Source organism: Scyliorhinus torazame, chromosome 10, assembly GCF_047496885.1.
Source record: "Scyliorhinus torazame isolate Kashiwa2021f chromosome 10, sScyTor2.1, whole genome shotgun sequence".
Classification (NCBI taxonomy): domain Eukaryota; kingdom Metazoa; phylum Chordata; class Chondrichthyes; order Carcharhiniformes; family Scyliorhinidae; genus Scyliorhinus; species Scyliorhinus torazame.
The window spans coordinates 125345533-125367839 of record NC_092716.1 but is presented as its reverse complement, the minus strand read 5'-3'; positions in this window follow the sequence as shown (position 1 = coordinate 125367839).

Here is a 22307-nt window from a genome sequence, read left to right as displayed (position 1 = left end):
TGAAGGTCTCCCAGAAATCACTTGCGCACTGCTCCCGCTGAAATCGACTGGCCTGCTCCTGTGAAGGTCTCCCAGAAATCACTTGCGCACCGCTCCCGCTGAAATCGACTGGCCTGCTCCTGCGAAGGTAAGTGTTTTTAAAGGAGAAACTTACCTCCCAGAAATCACTTGCGCACTGCTCCCGCTGAAATCGACTGGCCTGCTCCTGCGAAGGTAAGTGTTTTTAAAGGAGAAACTTCCCTCCCAGAAATCACTTGCGCACCACTCCCGCTGAAATCGACTGGCCTGCTCCTGTGGAGGTCTCCCAGAAATCACTTGCGCACCGCTCCCGCTGAAATCGACTGGCCTGCTCCTGCGAAGGTAAGTGTTTTTAAAGGAGAAACTTCCCTCCCAGAAATCACTTGCGCACCACTCCCGCTGATATCGACTGGCCTGCTCCTGTGAAGGTAAGTGTTTTTAAAGGAGAAACTTACCTCCCAGAAATCACTTGCGCACTGCTCCCGCTGAAATTGACTTGCCTGCTCCTGTGAAGGTCTCCCAGAAATCACTTGCGCACCCCTCCCGCTGAAATCGACTGGCCTGCTCCTGCGAACGTAAGTGTTTTTAAAGGTGAAACTTACCTCCCAGAAATCACTTGCGCACCGCTCCCGCTGAAATCGACTGGCCTGCTCCTGTGAAGGTAAGTGTTTTTAAAGGAGAAACTTACCTACCAGAAATCAATTGTGCACTGCTCCCGCTGAAATTGACGTGCCTGCTCCTGTGAAGGTCTCCCAGAAATCACTTGCGCACCGCTCCCGCTGAAATCGACTGGCCTGCTCCTGCGAAGGCAAGTGTTTTTAAAGGAGAAACTTACCTCCCAGAAATCACTTGCGCACTGCTCCCGCTGAAATTGACTAGCCTGCTCCTGTGAAGGTCTGCCAGAAGTCACTTGCGCACCGCTCCCACTGAAATCGACTGGCCTGCACCTGCAAAGGTAAGTGTTTTTAAAATAGAGAAACTTACCTCCCAGAAATCACATGCTCACTGCTCCCGCTGAAATTCACTAGCCTGCTCCTGTGAAGGTCTCCCAGAAATCACTTGCGCACCGCTCCCGCTGAAATCGACTGGCCTGCTCCTGCGAAGGTAAGTGTTTTTAAATGAGAAACTTACCTCCCAGAAATCACTTGCGCACTGCTCCAGCTGAAATTGACTAGCCTGCTCCTGTGAAGGTCTCCCAGAAATCACATGCGCACTGCTCCCGCTGAAATCGACTGGCCTTCTCCTGTGAAGGTCTCCCAGAAATCACGTGCGCACTGCTACCGTTGAAATGGACTGGCCTGCTCCAGCGAAGGTAAGTGTTTTTAAAGGAGAAACATCCCTCCCAGAAATCACTTGCGCACCGCTCCCGCTGAAATCGACTGGCCTGCCCCTGCGAAGGTAAGTGTTTTTAAAGAAGAAACTTACCTCCCAGAAATCACTTGCGCACTGCTCCCGCTGAAATTGACTAGCCTCCTCCTGTGAAGGTCTCCCAGAAATCTCTTGCTCACCGCTCCCACTGTAATCAACTGGCCTGCTCCTGCGAAGGTAAGTGTTTTTAAAATAGAGAAACTTACCTCCCAGAAATCACTTGCGCACTGCTCCCGCTGAAATTGACTAGGCTGCTCCTGTGAAGGTCTCCCAGAAATCACTTGCGCACCGCTCCCGCTGAAATCGACTGGCCTGCTCCTGCGAAGGTAAGTGTTTTTAAAGGAGAAACTTACCTCCCAGAAATCACTTGCGCACTGCTCCCGCTGAAATTGACTAGCCTGCTCCTGTGAAGGTCTCCCAGAAATCACTTGCGCACTGCTCCCGCTGAAATCGACTGGCCTGCTCCTGTGAAGGTCTCCCAGAAATCACTTGCGCACCGCTCCCGCTGAAATCGACTGGCCTGCTCCTGCGAAGCTCAGTGTTTTTAAAGGAGAAACTTACCTACCAGAAATCACTTGCGCACTGCTCCCGCTGAAATTGACTAGCCTGCTCCTGTGAAGGTCTCCCAGAAATCACTTGCGCACTGCTCCCGCTGAAATCGCCTGGCCTGCTCCTGTGAAGGTCTCCCAGAAATCACTTGCGCACCGCTCCCGCTGAAATCGACTGGCCTGCTCCTGCGAAGGTAAGTGTTTTTAAAGGAGAAACTTACCTCCCAGAAATCACTTGCGCACTGCTCCCGCTGAAATTGACTAGCCTGCTCCTGTGAAGGTCTCCCAGAAATCACTTGCGCACCGCTCCCGCTGAAATCGACTGGCCTGCTCCTGCGAAGGTAAGTGTTTTTAAAGGAGAAACTTACCTCCCAGAAATCACTTGCGCACTGCTCCCGCTGAAATTGACTAGCCTGCTCCTGTGAAGGTCTCCCAGAAATCACTTGCGCACTGCTCCCGCTGAAATCGACTGGCCTGCTCCTGTGAAGGTCTCCCAGAAATCACTTGCGCACCGCTCCCGCTGAAATCGACTGGCCTGCTCCTGCGAAGCTCAGTGTTTTTAAAGGAGAGACTTACCTCCCAGAAATCACTTGCGCACTGCTCCCGCTGAAGTTGACTAGCCTGCTCCTGTGAAGGTCTCCCAGAAATCACTTGCGCACTGCTCCCGCTGAAATCGACTGGCCTGCTCCTGTGAAGGTCTCCCAGAAATCACTTGCGCACTGCTCCCGCTGAAATCGACTGGCCTGCTCCTGCGAAGGTAAGTGTTTTTAAAGGAGAAACTTACCTCCCAGAAATCACTTGCGCACTGCTCCCGCTGAAATCGACTGGCCTGCTCCACGAAGGTAAGTGATTTTAAAGGAGAAACTTCCCTCCCAGAAATCACTTGCGCATCGCTCCCGCTGAAATCGACTGGCCTGTTCCTGTGAAGGTAAGTGTTTTTAATGGAGAAACTTACCTCCCAGAAATCACTTGCGCACTGCTCCCGCTGAAATTGACTTGCCTGCTCCTGTGAATGTCTCCCAGAAATCACTTGCGCACCCCTCCCGCTGAAATCGACTGGCCTGCTCCTACGAACGTAAGTGTTTTTAAAGGAGAAACTTACCTCCCAGAAATCACTTGCGCACCGCTCCCGCTGAAATCGACTGGCCTGCTCCTGTGAAGGTAAGTGTTTTTAAAGGAGAAACTTACCTACCAGAAATCACTTGTGCACTGCTCCCGCTGAAATTGACTAGCCTGCTCCTGTGAAGGTCTCCCAGAAATCACTTGCGCACCGCTCCCGCTGAAATCGACTGGCCTGCTCCTGCGAAGGTAAGTGTTTTTCAAATAGAGAAACTTACCTCCCAGAAATCACTTGCGCACTGCTCCCGCTGAAATTGACTAGCCTGCTCCTGTGAAGGTCTCCCAGAAATCACTTGCGCACCGCTCCCGCTGAAATCGACTGCCCTGCTCCTGCGAAGGTAAGTGTTTTTAAAGGAGAAACTTACCTCCCAGAAATTACTTGCGCACTGCTCCCGCTGAAATTGACTAGCCTGCTCCTGTGAAGGTCTCCCAGAAATCTCTTGCGCACTGCTGCCCTGAAATCGACTGGCCTGCTCCAGCAAAGGTAAGTGTTTTTAAAGGAGAAACTTCCCTCCCAGAAATCACTTGCGCACCGCTCCTGCTGAAATCGACTGGCCTGCTCCTGTGAAGGTAAGTGTTTTTAAAGGAGAAACTTACCTCCCAGAAATCACTTGCGCACTGCTCCCTCTGAAATTGACTAGCCGGCTCCTGTGAAGGTATCCCAGAAATCACTTGCGCACTGCTCCCGCTGAAATTGACTGGCTTGCTCCTGTGAAGGTCTCCCAGAAATCACTTGCGCACCGCTCCCGCTGAAATCGACTGGCCTGCCTGCGAAGCTAAGTGTTTTTAAAGGAGAAACTTACCTACCAGAAATCACTTGCGCACTGCACCCGCTGAAATCGACTGGCCTGCTCCTGCGAAGGTAAGTGTTTTTAAAGGAGAAACTTACCTCCCAGAAATCACTTGCGCACTGCACCTGCTGAAATTGACTAGCCTGCTCCTGTGAAGGTCTCCCAGAAATCTCTTGCGCACCGCTCCCACTGTAATCAACTGGCCTGCTCCTGCGAAGGTGTTTTTAAAATAGAGAAACTTACCTCCCAGAAATCACTTGCGCACAGCTCCCGCTGAAATTGACTAGCCTGCTCCTGTGAAGGTCTCCCAGAAATCAATTGCGCACCGCTCCCGCTGAAATCGACTGGCCTCCTCCTGCGAAGGTAAGTGTTTTTAAAGGAGAAACTTACCTCCCAGAAATCACTTGCGCACTGCTCCCGCTGAAATTGACTAGCCTGCTCCTGTGAAGGTCTCCCAGAAATCACTTGCGCACTGCTCCCGCTGCAATCGACTGGCCTGCTCCTGCGAAGGTAAGTGTTTTTAAAGGAGAAACTTACCTCCCAGAAATCACTTGCGCACTGCTCCCGCTGAAATTGACTAGCCTGCTCCTGTGAAGGTCTCCCAGAAATCACTTGCGCACTGCTCCCGCTGAAATCGACTGGCCTGCTCCTGTGAAGGTCTCCCAGAAATCACTTGCGCACCGCTCCCGCTGAAATCGACTGGCCTGCTCCTGCGAAGCTCAGTGTTTTTAAAGGAGAAACTTACCTACCAGAAATCACTTGCGCACTGCTCCCGCTGAAATTGACTAGCCTGCTCCTGTGAAGGTCTCCCAGAAATCACTTGCGCACTGCTCCCGCTGAAATCGACTGGCCTGCTCCTGTGAAGGTCTCCCAGAAATCACTTGCGCACCGCTCCCGCTGAAATCGACTGGCCTGCTCCTGCGAAGGTAAGTGTTTTTAAAGGAGAAACTTACCTCCCAGAAATCACTTGCGCACTGCTCCCGCTGAAATTGACTAGCCTGCTCCTGTGAAGGTCTCCCAGAAATCACTTGCGCACCGCTCCCGCTGAAATCGACTGGCCTGCTCCTGCGAAGGTAAGTGTTTTTAAAGGAGAAACTTACCTCCCAGAAATCACTTGCGCACTGCTCCCGCTGAAATTGACTAGCCTGCTCCTGTGAAGGTCTCCCAGAAATCACTTGCGCACTGCTCCCGCTGAAATCGACTGGCCTGCTCCTGTGAAGGTCTCCCAGAAATCACTTGCGCACCGCTCCCGCTGAAATCGACTGGCCTGCTCCTGCGAAGCTCAGTGTTTTTAAAGGAGAGACTTACCTCCCAGAAATCACTTGCGCACTGCTCCCGCTGAAGTTGACTAGCCTGCTCCTGTGAAGGTCTCCCAGAAATCACTTGCGCACTGCTCCCGCTGAAATCGACTGGCCTGCTCCTGTGAAGGTCTCCCAGAAATCACTTGCGCACTGCTCCCGCTGAAATCGACTGGCCTGCTCCTGCGAAGGTAAGTGTTTTTAAAGGAGAAACTTACCTCCCAGAAATCACTTGCGCACTGCTCCCGCTGAAATCGACTGGCCTGCTCCACGAAGGTAAGTGATTTTAAAGGAGAAACTTCCCTCCCAGAAATCACTTGCGCACCGCTCCCGCTGAAATCGACTGGCCTGCTCCTGTGAAGGTAAGTGTTTTTAATGGAGAAACTTACCTCCCAGAAATCACTTGCGCACTGCTCCCGCTGAAATTGACTTGCCTGCTCCTGTGAATGTCTCCCAGAAATCACTTGCGCACCCCTCCCGCTGAAATCGACTGGCCTGCTCCTACGAACGTAAGTGTTTTTAAAGGAGAAACTTACCTCCCAGAAATCACTTGCGCACCGCTCCCGCTGAAATCGACTGGCCTGCTCCTGTGAAGGTAAGTGTTTTTAAAGGAGAAACTTACCTACCAGAAATCACTTGTGCACTGCTCCCGCTGAAATTGACTAGCCTGCTCCTGTGAAGGTCTCCCAGAAATCACTTGCGCACCGCTCCCGCTGAAATCGACTGGCCTGCTCCTGCGAAGGTAAGTGTTTTTCAAATAGAGAAACTTACCTCCCAGAAATCACTTGCGCACTGCTCCCGCTGAAATTGACTAGCCTGCTCCTGTGAAGGTCTCCCAGAAATCACTTGCGCACCGCTCCCGCTGAAATCGACTGCCCTGCTCCTGCGAAGGTAAGTGTTTTTAAAGGAGAAACTTGCCTCCCAGAAATTACTTGCGCACTGCTCCCGCTGAAATTGACTAGCCTGCTCCTGTGAAGGTCTCCCAGAAATCTCTTGCGCACTGCTGCCCTGAAATCGACTGGCCTGCTCCAGCAAAGGTAAGTGTTTTTAAAGGAGAAACTTCCCTCCCAGAAATCACTTGCGCACCGCTCCTGCTGAAATCGACTGGCCTGCTCCTGTGAAGGTAAGTGTTTTTAAAGGAGAAACTTACCTCCCAGAAATCACTTGCGCACTGCTCCCTCTGAAATTGACTAGCCGGCTCCTGTGAAGGTATCCCAGAAATCACTTGCGCACTGCTCCCGCTGAAATTGACTGGCTTGCTCCTGTGAAGGTCTCCCAGAAATCACTTGCGCACCGCTCCCGCTGAAATCGACTGGCCTGCCTGCGAAGCTAAGTGTTTTTAAAGGAGAAACTTACCTACCAGAAATCACTTGCGCACTGCACCCGCTGAAATCGACTGGCCTGCTCCTGCGAAGGTAAGTGTTTTTAAAGGAGAAACTTACCTCCCAGAAATCACTTGCGCACTGCACCTGCTGAAATTGACTAGCCTGCTCCTGTGAAGGTCTCCCAGAAATCTCTTGCGCACCGCTCCCACTGTAATCAACTGGCCTGCTCCTGCGAAGGTGTTTTTAAAATAGAGAAACTTACCTCCCAGAAATCACTTGCGCACAGCTCCCGCTGAAATTGACTAGCCTGCTCCTGTGAAGGTCTCCCAGAAATCAATTGCGCACCGCTCCCGCTGAAATCGACTGGCCTCCTCCTGCGAAGGTAAGTGTTTTTAAAGGAGAAACTTACCTCCCAGAAATCACTTGCGCACTGCTCCCGCTGAAATTGACTAGCCTGCTCCTGTGAAGGTCTCCCAGAAATCACTTGCGCACTGCTCCCGCTGAAATCGACTGGCCTGCTCCTGTGAAGGTCTCCCTGAAATCACTTGCGCACCGCTCCCGCTGAAATCGACTGGCCTGCTCCTGTGGAGGTCTCCCAGAAATCACTTGCGCACCGCTCCCGCTGAAATCGACTGGCCTGCTCCTGCGAAGGTAAGTGTTTTTAAAGGAGAAACTTCCCTCCCAGAAATCAATTGCGCACCACTCCCGCTGAAATCGACTGGCCTGCTCCTGTGGAGGTCTGCCAGAAATCACTTGCGCACCACTCCCGCTGAAATCGACTGGCCTGCTCCTGTGAAGGTAAGTGTTTTTAAAGGAGAAACTTACCTCCCAGAAATCACTTGCGCACTGCTCCCGCTGAAATTGACTAGCCTGCTCCTGTGAAGGTCTCCCAGAAATCACTTGCGCACCGCTCCCGCTAAAATCGACTGGCCTGCTCCTGCAAAGGTAAGTGTTTTTAAAGGAGAAACCTACCAGAAATCACTTGCGCACTGCTCCCGCTGAAATTGACTAGCCTGCTCCTGTGAAGGTCTCCCAGAAATCACTTGCGCACTGCTCCCGCTGAAATCGACTGGCCTGCTCCTGCGAAGGTAAGTGTTTTTAAAGGAGAAACTTACCTCCCAGAAATCACTTGCGCACTGCTCCCGCTGAAATCGACTGGCCTGCTCCACGAAGGTAAGTGTTTTTAAAGGAGAAACTTCCCTCCCAGAAATCACTTGCGCACCGCTCCCGCTGAAATCTACTGGCCTGCTCCTGTGAAGGTAAGTGTTTTTAATGGAGAAACTTACCTCCCAGAAATCACTTGCGCACTGCTCCCGCTGAAATTGACTTGCCTGCTCCTGTGAATGTCTCCCAGAAATCACTTGCGCACCCCTCCCGCTGAAATCGACTGGCCTGCTCCTGCGAACGTAAGTGTTTTTAAAGGAGAAACTTACCTCCCAGAAATCACTTGCGCACCGCTCCCGCTGAAATCGACTGGCCTGCTCCTGTGAAGGTAAGTGTTTTTAAAGGAGAAACTTACCTACCAGAAATCACTTGCGCACTGCTCCCGCTGAAATTGACTACCCTGCTCCTGTGAAGGTCTCCCAGAAATCACTTGCGCACCGCTCCCGCTGAAATCGACTGGCCTGCTCCTGCGAAGGTAAGTGTTTTTCAAATAGAGAAACTTACATCCCAGAAATCACTTGCGCACTGCTCCCGCTGAAATTGACTAGCCTGCTCCTGTGAAGGTCTCCCAGAAATCACTTGCGCACCGCTCCCGCTGAAATCGACTGCCCTGCTCCTGCGAAGGTAAGTGTTTTTAAAGGAGAAACTTACCTCCCAGAAATTACTTGCGCACTGCTCCCGCTGAAATTGACTAGCCTGCTCCTGTGAAGGTCTCCCAGAAATCACTTGCGCACCGCTCCCGCTGAAATCGACTGCCCTGCTCCTGCGAAGGTAAGTGTTTTTAAAGGAGAAACTTCCCTCCCAGAAATCACTTGCGCACCGCTCCTGCTGAAATTGACTGGCCTGCTCCTGTGAAGGTAAGTGTTTTTAAAGGAGAAACTTACCTCCCAGAAATCACTTGCGCACTGCTCCCTCTGAAATTGCCTAGCCGGCTCCTGTGAAGGTATCCCAGAAATCACTTGCGCACTGCTCCCGCTGAAATTGACTGGCTTGCTCCTGTGAAGGTCTCCCAGAAATCACTTGCGCACCGCTCCCGCTGAAATCGACTGGCCTGCTCCTGCGAAGGTAAGTGTTTTTAAAGGAGAAACTTACCTCCCAGAAATCACTTGCGCACTGCTCCCGCTGAAATTGACTAGCCTGCTCCTGTGAAGGTCTCCCAGAAATCACTTGCGCACTGCTCCCGCTGAAATCGACTGGCCTGCTCCTGTGAAGATCTCCCAGAAATCACTTGCGCACCGCTCCCGCTGAAATCGACTGGCCTGCTCCTGCGAAGCTCAGTGTTTTTAAAGGAGAGACTTACCTCCCAGAAATCACTTGCGCACTGCTCCCGCTGAAGTTGACTAGCCTGCTCCTGTGAAGGTCTCCCAGAAATCACTTGCGCACTGCTCCCGCTGAAATCGACTGGCCTGCTCCTGTGAAGGTCTCCCAGAAATCACTTGCGCACTGCTCCCGCTGAAATCGACTGGCCTGCTCCTGCGAAGGTAAGTGTTTTTAAAGGAGAAACTTACCTCCCAGAAATCACTTGCGCACTGCTCCTGCTGAAATCGACTGGCCTGCTCCACGAAGGTAAGTGATTTTAAAGGAGAAACTTCCCTCCCAGAAATCACTTGCGCACCGCTCCCGCTGAAATCGACTGGCCTGCTCCTGTGAAGGTAAGTGTTTTTAATGGAGAAACTTACCTCCCAGAAATCACTTGCACACTGCTCCCGCTGAAATTGACTTGCCTGCTCCTGTGAATGTCTCCCAGAAATCACTTGCGCACCCCTCCCGCTGAAATCGACTGGCCTGCTCCTACGAACGTAAGTGCTTTTAAAGGAGAAACTTACCTCCCAGAAATCACTTGCGCACCGCTCCCGCTGAAATCGACTGGCCTGCTCCTGTGAAGGTAAGTGTTTTTAAAGGAGAAACTTACCTACCAGAAATCACTTGTGCACTGCTCCCGCTGAAATTGACTAGCCTGCTCCTGTGAAGGTCTCCCAGAAATCACTTGCGCACCGCTCCCGCTGAAATCGACTGGCCTGCTCCTGCGAAGGTAAGTGTTTTTCAAATAGAGAAACTTACCTCCCAGAAATCACTTGCGCACTGCTCCCGCTGAAATTGACTAGCCTGCTCCTGTGAAGGTCTCCCAGAAATCACTTGCGCACCGCTCCCGCTGAAATCGACTGCCCTGCTCCTGCGAAGGTAAGTGTTTTTAAAGGAGAAACTTACCTCCCAGAAATTACTTGCGCACTGCTCCCGCTGAAATTGACTAGCCTGCTCCTGTGAAGGTCTCCCAGAAATCTCTTGCGCACTGCTGCCCTGAAATCGACTGGCCTGCTCCAGCAAAGGTAAGTGTTTTTAAAGGAGAAACTTCCCTCCCAGAAATCACTTGCGCACCGCTCCTGCTGAAATCGACTGGCCTGCTCCTGTGAAGGTAAGTGTTTTTAAAGGAGAAACTTACCTCCCAGAAATCACTTGCGCACTGCTCCCTCTGAAATTGACTAGCCGGCTCCTGTGAAGGTATCCCAGAAACCACTTGCGCACTGCTCCCGCTGAAATTGACTGGCTTGCTCCTGTGAAGGTCTCCCAGAAATCACTTGCGCACCGCTCCCACTGTAATCAACTGGCCTGCTCCTGCTAAGGTGTTTTTAAAATAGAGAAACTTACCTCCCAGAAATCACTTGCGCACAACTCCCGCTGAAATTGACTAGCCTGCTCCTGTGAAGGTCTCCCAGAAATTAATTGCGCACCGCTCCCGCTGAAATCGACTGGCCTCCTCCTGCGAAGGTAAGTGTTTTTAAAGGAGAAACTTACCTCCCAGAAATCACTTGCGCACTGCTCCCGCTGAAATTGACTAGCCTGCTCCTGTGAAGGTCTCCCAGAAATCACTTGCGCACCGCTCCCGCTAAAATCGACTGGCCTGCTCCTGCAAAGGTAAGTGTTTTTAAAGGAGAAACCTACCAGAAATCACTTGCGCACTGCTCCCGCTGAAATTGACTAGCCTGCTCCTGTGAAGGTCTCCCAGAAATCACTTGCGCACTGCTCCCGCTGAAATCGACTGGCCTGCTCCTGCGAAGGTAAGTGTTTTTAAAGGAGAAACTTACCTCCCAGAAATCACTTGCGCACTGCTCCCGCTGAAATCGACTGGCCTGCTCCACGAAGGTAAGTGTTTTTAAAGGAGAAACTTCCCTCCCAGAAATCACTTGCGCACCGCTCCCGCTGAAATCTACTGGCCTGCTCCTGTGAAGGTAAGTGTTTTTAATGGAGAAACTTACCTCCCAGAAATCACTTGCGCACTGCTCCCGCTGAAATTGACTTGCCTGCTCCTGTGAATGTCTCCCAGAAATCACTTGCGCACCCCTCCCGCTGAAATCGACTGGCCTGCTCCTGCGAACGTAAGTGTTTTTAAAGGAGAAACTTACCTCCCAGAAATCACTTGCGCACCGCTCCCGCTGAAATCGACTGGCCTGCTCCTGTGAAGGTAAGTGTTTTTAAAGGAGAAACTTACCTACTAGAAATCACTTGCGCACTGCTCCCGCTGAAATTGACTAGCCTGCTCCTGTGAAGGTCTCCCAGAAATCACTTGCGCACCGCTCCCGCTGAAATCGACTGGCCTGCTCCTGCGAAGGTAAGTGTTTTTCAAATAGAGAAACTTACATCCCAGAAATCACTTGCGCACTGCTCCCGCTGAAATTGACTAGCCTGCTCCTGTGAAGGTCTCCCAGAAATCACTTGCGCACCGCTCCCGCTGAAATCGACTGCCCTGCTCCTGCGAAGGTAAGTGTTTTTAAAGGAGAAACTTACCTCCCAGAAATTACTTGCGCACTGCTCCCGCTGAAATTGACTAGCCTGCTCCTGTGAAGATCTCCCAGAAATCACTTGCGCACTGCTGCGCTGAAATCGACTGGCCTGCTCCAGCAAAGGTAAGTGTTTTTAAAGGAGAAACTTACCTCCCAGAAATCACTTGCGCACTGCTCCCTCTGAAATTGACTTGCCGGCTCCTGTGAAGGTATCCCAGAAATCACTTGCGCACTGCTCCCGCTGAAATTGACTGGCTTGCTCCTGTGAAGGTCTCCCAGAAATCACTTGCGCACCGCTCCCGCTGAAATCGACTGGCCTGCCTGCGAAGCTAAGTGTTTTTAAAGGAGAAACTTACCTACCAGAAATCACTTGCGCACTGCTCCCGCTGAAATCGACTGGCCTGCTCCTGCGAAGGTAAGTGTTTTTAAAGGAGAAACTTACCTCCCAGAAATCACTTGCGCACTGCACCCGCTGAAATTGACTAGCCTGCTCCTGTGAAGGTCTCCCAGAAATCTCTTGCGCACCGCTCCCACTGAAATCAACTGGCCTGCTCCTGCGAAGGTAAGTGTTTTTAAAATAGAGAAACTTACCTCCCAGAAATCACTTGCGCACAGCTCCCGCTGAAATTGACTAGCCTGCTCCTGTGAAGGTCTCCCAGAAATCAATTGCGCACCGCTCCCGCTGAAATCGACTGGCCTCCTCCTGCGAAGGTAAGTGTTTTTAAAGGAGAAACTTACCTCCCAGAAATCACTTGCGCACTGCTCCCGCTGAAATTGACTAGCCTGCTCCTGTGAAGGTCTCCCAAAAATCACTTGCGCACCGCTCCCGCTGAAATCAACTGGCCTGCTCCTGCGAAGGTAAGTGTTTTTAAAAGAGAAACTTACCTCCCAGAAATCACTTGCGCACTGCTCCCGCTGAAATTAACTAGCCTGCTCCTGTGAAGGTCTCCCAGAAATCACTTGCGCACTGCTCCCGCTGAAATCGACTGGCCTGCTCCTGTGAAGGTCTCCCAGAAATCACTTGCGCACCGCTCCCGCTGAAATCGACTGGCCTGCTCCTGTGGAGGTCTCCCAGAAATCACTTGCGCACCGCTCCCGCTGAAATCGACTGGCCTGCTCCTGCGAAGGTAAGTGCTTTTAAAGGAGAAACTTCCCTCCCAGAAATCAATTGCGCACCACTCCCGCTGAAATCGACTGGCCTGCTCCTGTGGAGGTCTCCCAGAAATCACTTGCGCACCACTCCCGCTGAAATCGACTGGCCTGCTCCTGTGAAGGTAAGTGTTTTTAAAGGAGAAACTTACCTCCCAGAAATCACTTGCGCACTGCTCCCGCTGAAATTGACTTGCCTGCTCCTGTGAAGGTCTCCCAGAAATCACTTGCGCACCCCTCCCGCTGAAATCGACTGGCCTGCTCCTGCGAACGTAAGTGTTTTTAAAGGTGAAACTTACCTCCCAGAAATCACTTGCGCACCGCTCCCGCTGAAATAGACTGGCCTGCTCCTGTGAAGATAAGTGTTTTTAAAGCAAAACTTACCTACCAGAAATCCCTTGCGCACTACTCCCGCTGAAATTGACGTGCCTGCTCCTGTGAAGGTCTCCCAGAAATCACTTGCGCACCGCTCCCGCTGAAATTGACTGGCCTGCTCCTGCGAAGGTAAGTGTTTTTAAAGGAGAAACTTACCTCCCAGAAATCACTTGCGCAATTCTCCCGCTGAAATTGACTAGCCTGCTCCTGTGAAGGTCTGCCAGAAGTCACTTGCGCACCGCTCCCACTGAAATCGACTGGCCTGCACCTGCGAAGGTAAGTGTTTTTAAAATAGAGAAACTTACCTCCCAGAAATCACTTGCTCACTGCTCCCGCTGAAATTCACTAGCCTGCTCCTGTGAAGGTCTCCCAGAAATCACTTGCGCACCGCTCCCGCTGAAATCGACTGCCCTGCTCCTGCGAAGGTAAGTGTTTTTAAAGGAGAAACTTACCTCCCAGAAATTACTTGCGCACTGCTCCCGCTGAAATTGACTAGCCTGCTCCTGTGAAGGTCTCCCAGAAATCACTTGCGCACTGCTGCGCTGAAATCGACTGGCCTGCTCCAGCAAAGGTAAGTGTTTTTAAAGGAGAAACTTCCCTCCCAGAAATCACTTGCGCACCGCTCCTGCTGAAATCGACTGGCCTGCTCCTGTGAAGGTAAGTGTTTTTAAAGGAGAAACTTACCTCCCAGAAATCACTTGCGCACTGCTCCCTCTGAAATTGACTAGCCGGCTCCTGTGAAGGTATCCCAGAAATCACTTGCGCACTGCTCCCGCTGAAATTGACTGGCTTGCTCCTGTGAAGGTCTCCCAGAAATCTCTTGCGCACCTCTCCCACTGAAATCAACTGGCCTGCTCCTGCGAAGGTAAGTGTTTTTAAAATAGAGAAACTTACCTCCCAGAAATCACTTGCGCACAGCTCCCGCTGAAATTGACTAGCCTGCTCCTGTGAAGGTCTCCCAGAAATTAATTGCGCACCGCTCCCGCTGAAATCGACTGGCCTCCTCCTGCGAAGGTAAGTGTTTTTAAAGGAGAAACTTACCTCCCAGAAATCACTTGCGCACTGCTCCCGCTGAAATTGACTAGCCTGCTCCTGTGAAGGTCTCCCAAAAATCACTTGCGCACCGTTCCCGCTGAAATCGACTGGCCTGCTCCTGCGAAGGTAAGTGTTTTTAAAGGAGAAACTTACCTCCCAGAAATCACTTGCGCACTGCTCCCGCTGAAATTGACTAGCCTGCTCCTGTGAAGGTCTCCCAGAAATCACTTGCGCACTGCTCCCGCTGAAATCGACTGGCCTGCTCCTGTGAAGGTCTCCCAGAAATCACTTGCGCACCGCTCCCGCTGAAATCGACTGGCCTGCTCCTGTGGAGGTCTCCCAGAAATCACTTGCGCACCGCTCCCGCTGAAATCGACTGGCCTGCTCCTGCGAAGGTAAGTGTTTTTAAAGGAGAAACTTCCCTCCCAGAAATCAATTGCGCACCACTCCCGCTGAAATCGACTGGCCTGCTCCTGTGGAGGTCTCCCAGAAATCACTTGCGCACCACTCCCTCTGAAATCGACTGGCCTGCTCCTGTGAAGGTAAGTGTTTTTAAAGGAGAAACTTACCTCCCTGAAATCACTTGCGCACTGCTCCCGCTGAAATTGACTTGCCTGCTCCTGTGAAGGTCTCCCAGAAATCACTTGCGCACCCCTCCCGCTGAAATCGACTGGCCTGCTCCTGCGAACGTAAGTGTTTTTAAAGGTGAAACTTACCTCCCAGAAATCACTTGCGCACCGCTCCCGCTGAAATCGACTGGCCTGCTCCTGTGAAGATAAGTGTTTTTAAAGGAGAAACTTACCTACCAGAAATCACTTGCGCATTGCTCCCGCTGAAATTGACGTGCCTGCTCCTGTGAAGGTCTCCCAGAAATCACTTGCGCACCGCTCCCGCTGAAATCGACTGGCCTGCTCCTGCGAAGGTAAGTGTTTTTAAAGGAGAAACTTACCTCCCAGAAATCACTTGCGCACTGCTCCCGCTGAAATTGACTAGCCTGCTCCTGTGAAGGTCTCCCAGAAATCACATGCGCACTGCTCCCGCTGAAATCGACTGGCCTGCTCCTGTGAAGGTCTCCCAGAAATCACTTGCGCACCGCTCCCACTGAAATCGACTGGCCTGCTCCTGCGAATGTAAGTGTTTTTGAAATAGAGAAACTTACCTCCCAGAAATCACGTGCGCATTGCTCCAGCTGAAATTGACTAGCCTGCTCCTGTGAAGGTCTCCCAGAAATCACTTGCGCACCGCTCCCGATAAAATCGACTGGCCTGCTCCTGCGAAGCGAAGTGTTTTTAAAGGAGAAACTTACCTCCCAGAAATCACTTGCGCACCGCTCCCGCTGAAATCGACTGGCCTGCTCCTGTGAAGGTAAGTGTTTTTAAAGGAGAAACTTACCTACCAGAAATCACTTGCGCACTGCTCCCGCTGAAATTGACTAGCCTGCTCCTGTGAAGGTCTCCCAGAAATCACTTGCGCACCGCTCCCGCTAAAATCGACTGGCCTGCTCCTGCAAAGGTAAGTGTTTTTAAAGGAGAAACTTACCTCCCAGAAATCACTTGCGCACTGCTCCCGCTGAAATTGACTAGGCTGCTCCTGTGAAGGTCTCCCAGAAATCAATTGCGCACCGCTCCCGCTGAAATCGACTGGCCTGCTCCTGCGAAGGTAAGTGTTTTTAAAGGAGAAACTTACCTCCCAGAAATCACTTGCGCACTGCTCCCGCTGAAATTGACTAGCCTGCTCCTGTGAAGGTCTCCCAGAAATCACTTGCGCACTGCTCCCGCTGAAATCGACTGGCCTGCTCATGTGAAGGTCTCCCAGAAATCACTTGCGCACCGCTCCCGCTGAAATCGACTGGCCTGCTCCTGCGAAGCTCAGTGTTTTTAAAGGAGAAACTTACCTACCAGAAATCACTTGCGCACTGCTCCCGCTGAAATTGACTAGCCTGCTCCTGTGAAGGTCTCCCAGAAATCACTTGCGCACCGCTCCCGCTGAAATCGACTGGCCTGCTCCTGCGAAGGTAAGTGTTTTTAAAGGAGAAACTTACCTCCCAGAAATGACTTGCGCACTGCTCCCGCTGAAATTGACTAGCCTGCTCCTGTGAAGGTCTCCCAGAGATCACTTGCGCACCGCTCCCGCTGAAATCGACTGGCCTGCTCCTGCGAAGGTAAGTGTTTTTAAAGGAGAGACTTACCTCCCAGAAATCACTTGCGCACTGCTCCCGCTGAAGTTGACTAGCCTGCTCCTGTGAAGGTCTCCCAGAAATCACTTGCGCACTGCTCCCGCTGAAATCGACTGGCCTGCTCCTGTGAAGGTCTCCCAGAAATCACTTGCGCACTGCTCCCGCTGAAATCGACTGGCCTGCTCCTGCGAAGCAAAGTGTTTTTAAAGGAGAAACTTACCTCCCAGAAATCACTTGCGCACCGCTCCCGCTGAAATCGACTGGCCTGCTCCTGTGAAGGTAAGTGTTTTTAAAGGAGAAACTTACCTCCCAGAAATCACTTGCGCACTGCTCCCGCTGAAATTGACAAGCCTGCTCCTGTGAAGGTCTCCCAGAAATCACTTGCGCGCCGCTCCCGCTGAAATCGACTGGCCTGCTCCTGCGAAGCAAAGTGTTTTTAAAGGAGAAACTTACCTCCCAGAAATCACTTGCGCACTGCTCCCGCTGAAATTGACTACATTGCTCCTGTGAAGGTCTCCCAGAAATCACTTGCGCACCGCTCCCACTGAAATCGACTGGCCTGCTCCTGCGAATGTAAGTGTTTTTGAAATAGAGAAACTTACCTCCCAGAAATCACGTGCGCATTGCTCCAGCTGAAATTGACTAGCCTTCTCCTGTGAAGGTCTCCCAGAAATCACTTGCGCACCGCTCCCGATAAAATCGACTGGCCTGCTCCTGCGAAGCGAAGTGTTTTTAAAGGAGAAACTTACCTCCCAGAAATCACTTGCGCACCGCTCCCGCTGAAATCGACTGGCCTGCTCCTGTGAAGGTAAGTGTTTTTAAAGGAGAAACTTACCTACCAGAAATCACTTGCGCACTGCTCCCGCTGAAATTGACTAGCCTGCTCCTGTGAAGGTCTCCCAGAAATCACTTGCGCACCGCTCCCGCTAAAATCGACTGGCCTGCTCCTGCAAAGGTAAGTGTTTTTAAAGGAGAAACTTACCTCCCAGAAATCACTTGCGCACTGCTCCCGCTGAAATTGACTAGCCTGCTCCTGTGAATGTCTCCCAGAAATCACTTGCGCACTGCTCCCGCTGAAATCGACTGGCCTGCTCCTGTGAAGGTCTCTCAGAAATCACTTGCGCACTGCTCCCGCTGAAATCGACTGGCCTGCTCCTGCGAAGGTAAGTGTTTTTAAAGGAGAAACTTACCTCCCAGAAATCACTTGCGCACTGCTCCCGCTGAAATTGACTAGCCTGCTCCTGTGAATGTCTCCCAGAAATCACTTGCGCGCTGCTCCCGCTGAAATCGATTGGCCTGCTCCTGCGAAGCGAAGTGTTTTTTAAGGAGAAACTTACCTCCCAGAAATCACTTGCGCACTGCTCCCGCTGAAATTGACTAGCCTGCTCCTGTGAAGGTCTCCCAGAAATCACTTGCGCACCGCTCCCGCTAAAATCGACTTGCCTGCTCCTGCAAAGGTAAGTGTTTTTAAAGGAGAAACGTACCTCCCAGAAATCACTTGCGCACTGCTCCCGTTGAAATTGACTAGCCTGCTCCTGTGAAGGTCTCCCAGAAATCACTTGCACACCGCTCCCACTGAAATCGACTGGGCTGCTCCTGCGAAGGTAAGTGTTTTTAAAATAGAGAAACTTACCTCCCAGAAATCACTTGCGCATTGCTCCCGCTGAAATTGACTAGCCTGCTCCTGTGAAGGTCTCCCATTAATCACTTGCGCACCGCTCCCGCTGAAATCAACTGGCCTGCTCCTGCGAAGGTAAGTGTTTTTAAAGCAGAATCTTACCTCCCAGAAATCACTTGCGCACTGCTCCCGCTGAAATCGACTGGCCTGCTCCTGTGAAGGACTCCCAGAAATCACTTGCGCACTGCTCCCGCTGAAATCGACTGGCCTGCTCCTGCGAAGCGAAGTGTTTTTAAAGGAGAAACTTACCTCCCAGAAATCACTTGCGCACTGCTCCCGCTGAAATTGACTAGCCTGCTCCTGGGAAGGTCTCCCAGAAATCACTTGCGCACTACTCCCTCTGAAATCGACTGGCCTGCTCCTGTGAAGATCTCCCAGAAATCACTTGCGCACTGTTCCCGCTGAAATCGACTGGCCTGCTCCTGCGAAGCTAAGTGTTTTTAAAGGAGAAACTTACCTCCCAGAAATCACTTGCGCACTGCTCCCGCTGAAATTGACTAGCCTGCTCCTGTGAAGGTCTCCCAGAAATCACTTGCGCACTGCTCCCGCTGAAATCGACTGGCCTGCTCCTGTGAAGATCTCCCAGAAATCACTTGCGCACCGCTCCCGCTGAAATCGACAGGCCTGCTCCTGCGAAGCTAAGTGTTTTTAAAGGAGAAACCTACCTACCAGAAATCACTTGCGCACTGCTCCCGCTGAAATTGACTAGCCTGCTCCTGTGAAGGTCTCCCAGAAATCACTTGCGCACCGCTCCCGCTGAAATCGACTGGCCTGCTCCTGCGAAGGTAAGTATTTTTAAAGGAGAAACTTAACTCCCAGAAATCACTTGCGCACTGCTCCCGCTGAAATTGACTAGCCTGCTCCTGTGAAGGTCTCCCAGAAATCACTTGCGCACTGCTCCCGCTGAAATCGACTGGCCTGCTCCTGTGAAGGTCTCCCAGAAATCAGTTGCGCACTGCTCCCGCTGAAATCGACTGGCCTGCTCCTGCGAAGCAAAGTGTTTTTAAAGGAGAAACTTACCTCCCAGAAATCACTTGCGCACCGCTCCCACTGAAATCGACTGGGCTGCTCCTGCGAAGGTAAGTGTTTTTAAAATAGAGAAACTTACCTCCCAGAAATCACTTGCGCATTGCTCCCACTGAAATTGACTAGCCTGCTCCTGTGAAGGTCTCCCAGAAATCACTTGCGCACCGCTCCCGCTGAAATCGACTGGCCTGCTCCTGCGAAGGTAAGTGTTTTTAAAGCAGAAACTTACCTCCCAGAAATCACTTGCGCACTTCTCCCGCTGAAATCGACTGGCTTGCTCCTGTGAAGGACTCCCAGAAATCACTTGCGCACTGCTCCCGCTGAAATCGACTGGCCTGCTCCTGCGAAGCGAAGTGTTTTTAAAGGAGAAACTTACCTCCCAGAAATCACTTACGCACTGCTCCCGCTGAAATTGACTAGCCTGCTCCTGGGAAGGTCTCCCAGAAATCACTTGCGCACTGCTCCCGCTGAAATCGACTGGCCTGCTCCTGCGAAGCAAAGTGTTTTTAAAGGAGAAACTTACCTCCCAGAAATCACTTGCGCACCGCTCCCGCTGAAATCGACTGGCCTGCTCCTGTGAAGGTAAGTGTTTTTAAAGGAGAAACTTACCTCCCAGAAATCACTTGCGCACTGCTCCCGCTGAAATTGACAAGCCTGCTCCTGTGAAGGTCTCCCAGAAATCACTTGCGCGCCGCTCCCGCTGAAATCGACTGGCCTGCTCCTGCGAAGCAAAGTGTTTTTAAAGGAGAAACTTACCTCCCAGAAATCACTTGCGCACTGCTCCCGCTGAAATTGACTACATTGCTCCTGTGAAGGTCTCCCAGAAATCACTTGCGCACCGCTCCCACTGAAATCGACTGGCCTGCTCCTGCGAATGTAAGTGTTTTTGAAATAGAGAAACTTACCTCCCAGAAATCACGTGCGCATTGCTCCAGCTGAAATTGACTAGCCTTCTCCTGTGAAGGTCTCCCAGAAATCACTTGCGCACCGCTCCCGATAAAATTGACTGGCCTGCTCCTGCGAAGCGAAGTGTTTTTAAAGGAGAAACTTACCTCCCAGAAATCACTTGCGCACCGCTCCCGCTGAAATCGACTGGCCTGCTCCTGTGAAGGTAAGTGTTTTTAAAGGAGAAACTTACCTACCAGAAATCACTTGCGCACTGCTCCCGCTGAAATTGACTAGCCTGCTCCTGTGAAGGTCTCCCAGAAATCACTTGCGCACCGCTCCCGCTAAAATCGACTGGCCTGCTCCTGCAAAGGTAAGTGTTTTTAAAGGAGAAACTTACCTCCCAGAAATCACTTGCGCACTGCTCCCGCTGAAATTGACTAGCCTGCTCCTGTGAATGTCTCCCAGAAATCACTTGCGCACTGCTCCCGCTGAAATCGACTGGCCTGCTCCTGTGAAGGTCTCTCAGAAATCACTTGCGCACTGCTCCCGCTGAAATCGACTGGCCTGCTCCTGCGAAGGTAAGTGTTTTTAAAGGAGAAACTTACCTCCCAGAAATCACTTGCGCACTGCTCCCGCTGAAATTGACTAGCCTGCTCCTGTGAATGTCTCCCAGAAATCACTTGCGCGCTGCTCCCGCTGAAATCGATTGGCCTGCTCCTGCGAAGCGAAGTGTTTTTTAAGGAGAAACTTACCTCCCAGAAATCACTTGCGCACTGCTCCCGCTGAAATTGACTAGCCTGCTCCTGTGAAGGTCTCCCAGAAATCACTTGCGCACCGCTCCCGCTGAAATCGACTGGCCTGCTCCTGCGAAGGTAAGTATTTTTAAAGGAGAAACTTAACTCCCAGAAATCACTTGCGCACTGCTCCCGCTGAAATTGACTAGCCTGCTCCTGTGAAGGTCTCCCAGAAATCACTTGCGCACTGCTCCCGCTGAAATCGACTGGCCTGCTCCTGTGAAGGTCTCCCAGAAATCAGTTGCGCACTGCTCCCGCTGAAATCGACTGGCCTGCTCCTGCGAAGCAAAGTGTTTTTAAAGGAGAAACTTACCTCCCAGAAATCACTTGCGCACCGCTCCCACTGAAATCGACTGGGCTGCTCCTGCGAAGGTAAGTGTTTTTAAAATAGAGAAACTTACCTCCCAGAAATCACTTGCGCATTGCTCCCACTGAAATTGACTAGCCTGCTCCTGTGAAGGTCTCCCAGAAATCACTTGCGCACCGCTCCCGCTGAAATCGACTGGCCTGCTCCTGCGAAGGTAAGTGTTTTTAAAGCAGAAACTTACCTCCCAGAAATCACTTGCGCACTTCTCCCGCTGAAATCGACTGGCTTGCTCCTGTGAAGGACTCCCAGAAATCACTTGCGCACTGCTCCCGCTGAAATCGACTGGCCTGCTCCTGCGAAGCGAAGTGTTTTTAAAGGAGAAACTTACCTCCCAGAAATCACTTACGCACTGCTCCCGCTGAAATTGACTAGCCTGCTCCTGGGAAGGTCTCCCAGAAATCACTTGCGCACTGCTCCCGCTGAAATCGACTGGCCTGCTCCTGCGAAGCAAAGTGTTTTTAAAGGAGAAACTTACCTCCCAGAAATCACTTGCGCACCGCTCCCGCTGAAATCGACTGGCCTGCTCCTGTGAAGGTAAGTGTTTTTAAAGGAGAAACTTACCTCCCAGAAATCACTTGCGCACTGCTCCCGCTGAAATTGACAAGCCTGCTCCTGTGAAGGTCTCCCAGAAATCACTTGCGCGCCGCTCCCGCTGAAATCGACTGGCCTGCTCCTGCGAAGCAAAGTGTTTTTAAAGGAGAAACTTACCTCCCAGAAATCACTTGCGCACTGCTCCCGCTGAAATTGACTACATTGCTCCTGTGAAGGTCTCCCAGAAATCACTTGCGCACCGCTCCCACTGAAATCGACTGGCCTGCTCCTGCGAATGTAAGTGTTTTTGAAATAGAGAAACTTACCTCCCAGAAATCACGTGCGCATTGCTCCAGCTGAAATTGACTAGCCTTCTCCTGTGAAGGTCTCCCAGAAATCACTTGCGCACCGCTCCCGATAAAATCGACTGGCCTGCTCCTGCGAAGCGAAGTGTTTTTAAAGGAGAAACTTACCTCCCAGAAATCACTTGCGCACCGCTCCCGCTGAAATCGACTGGCCTGCTCCTGTGAAGGTAAGTGTTTTTAAAGGAGAAACTTACCTACCAGAAATCACTTGCGCACTGCTCCCGCTGAAATTGACTAGCCTGCTCCTGTGAAGGTCTCCCAGAAATCACTTGCGCACCGCTCCCGCTAAAATCGACTGGCCTGCTCCTGCAAAGGTAAGTGTTTTTAAAGGAGAAACTTACCTCCCAGAAATCACTTGCGCACTGCTCCCGCTGAAATTGACTAGCCTGCTCCTGTGAATGTCTCCCAGAAATCACTTGCGCACTGCTCCCGCTGAAATCGACTGGCCTGCTCCTGTGAAGGTCTCTCAGAAATCACTTGCGCACTGCTCCCGCTGAAATCGACTGGCCTGCT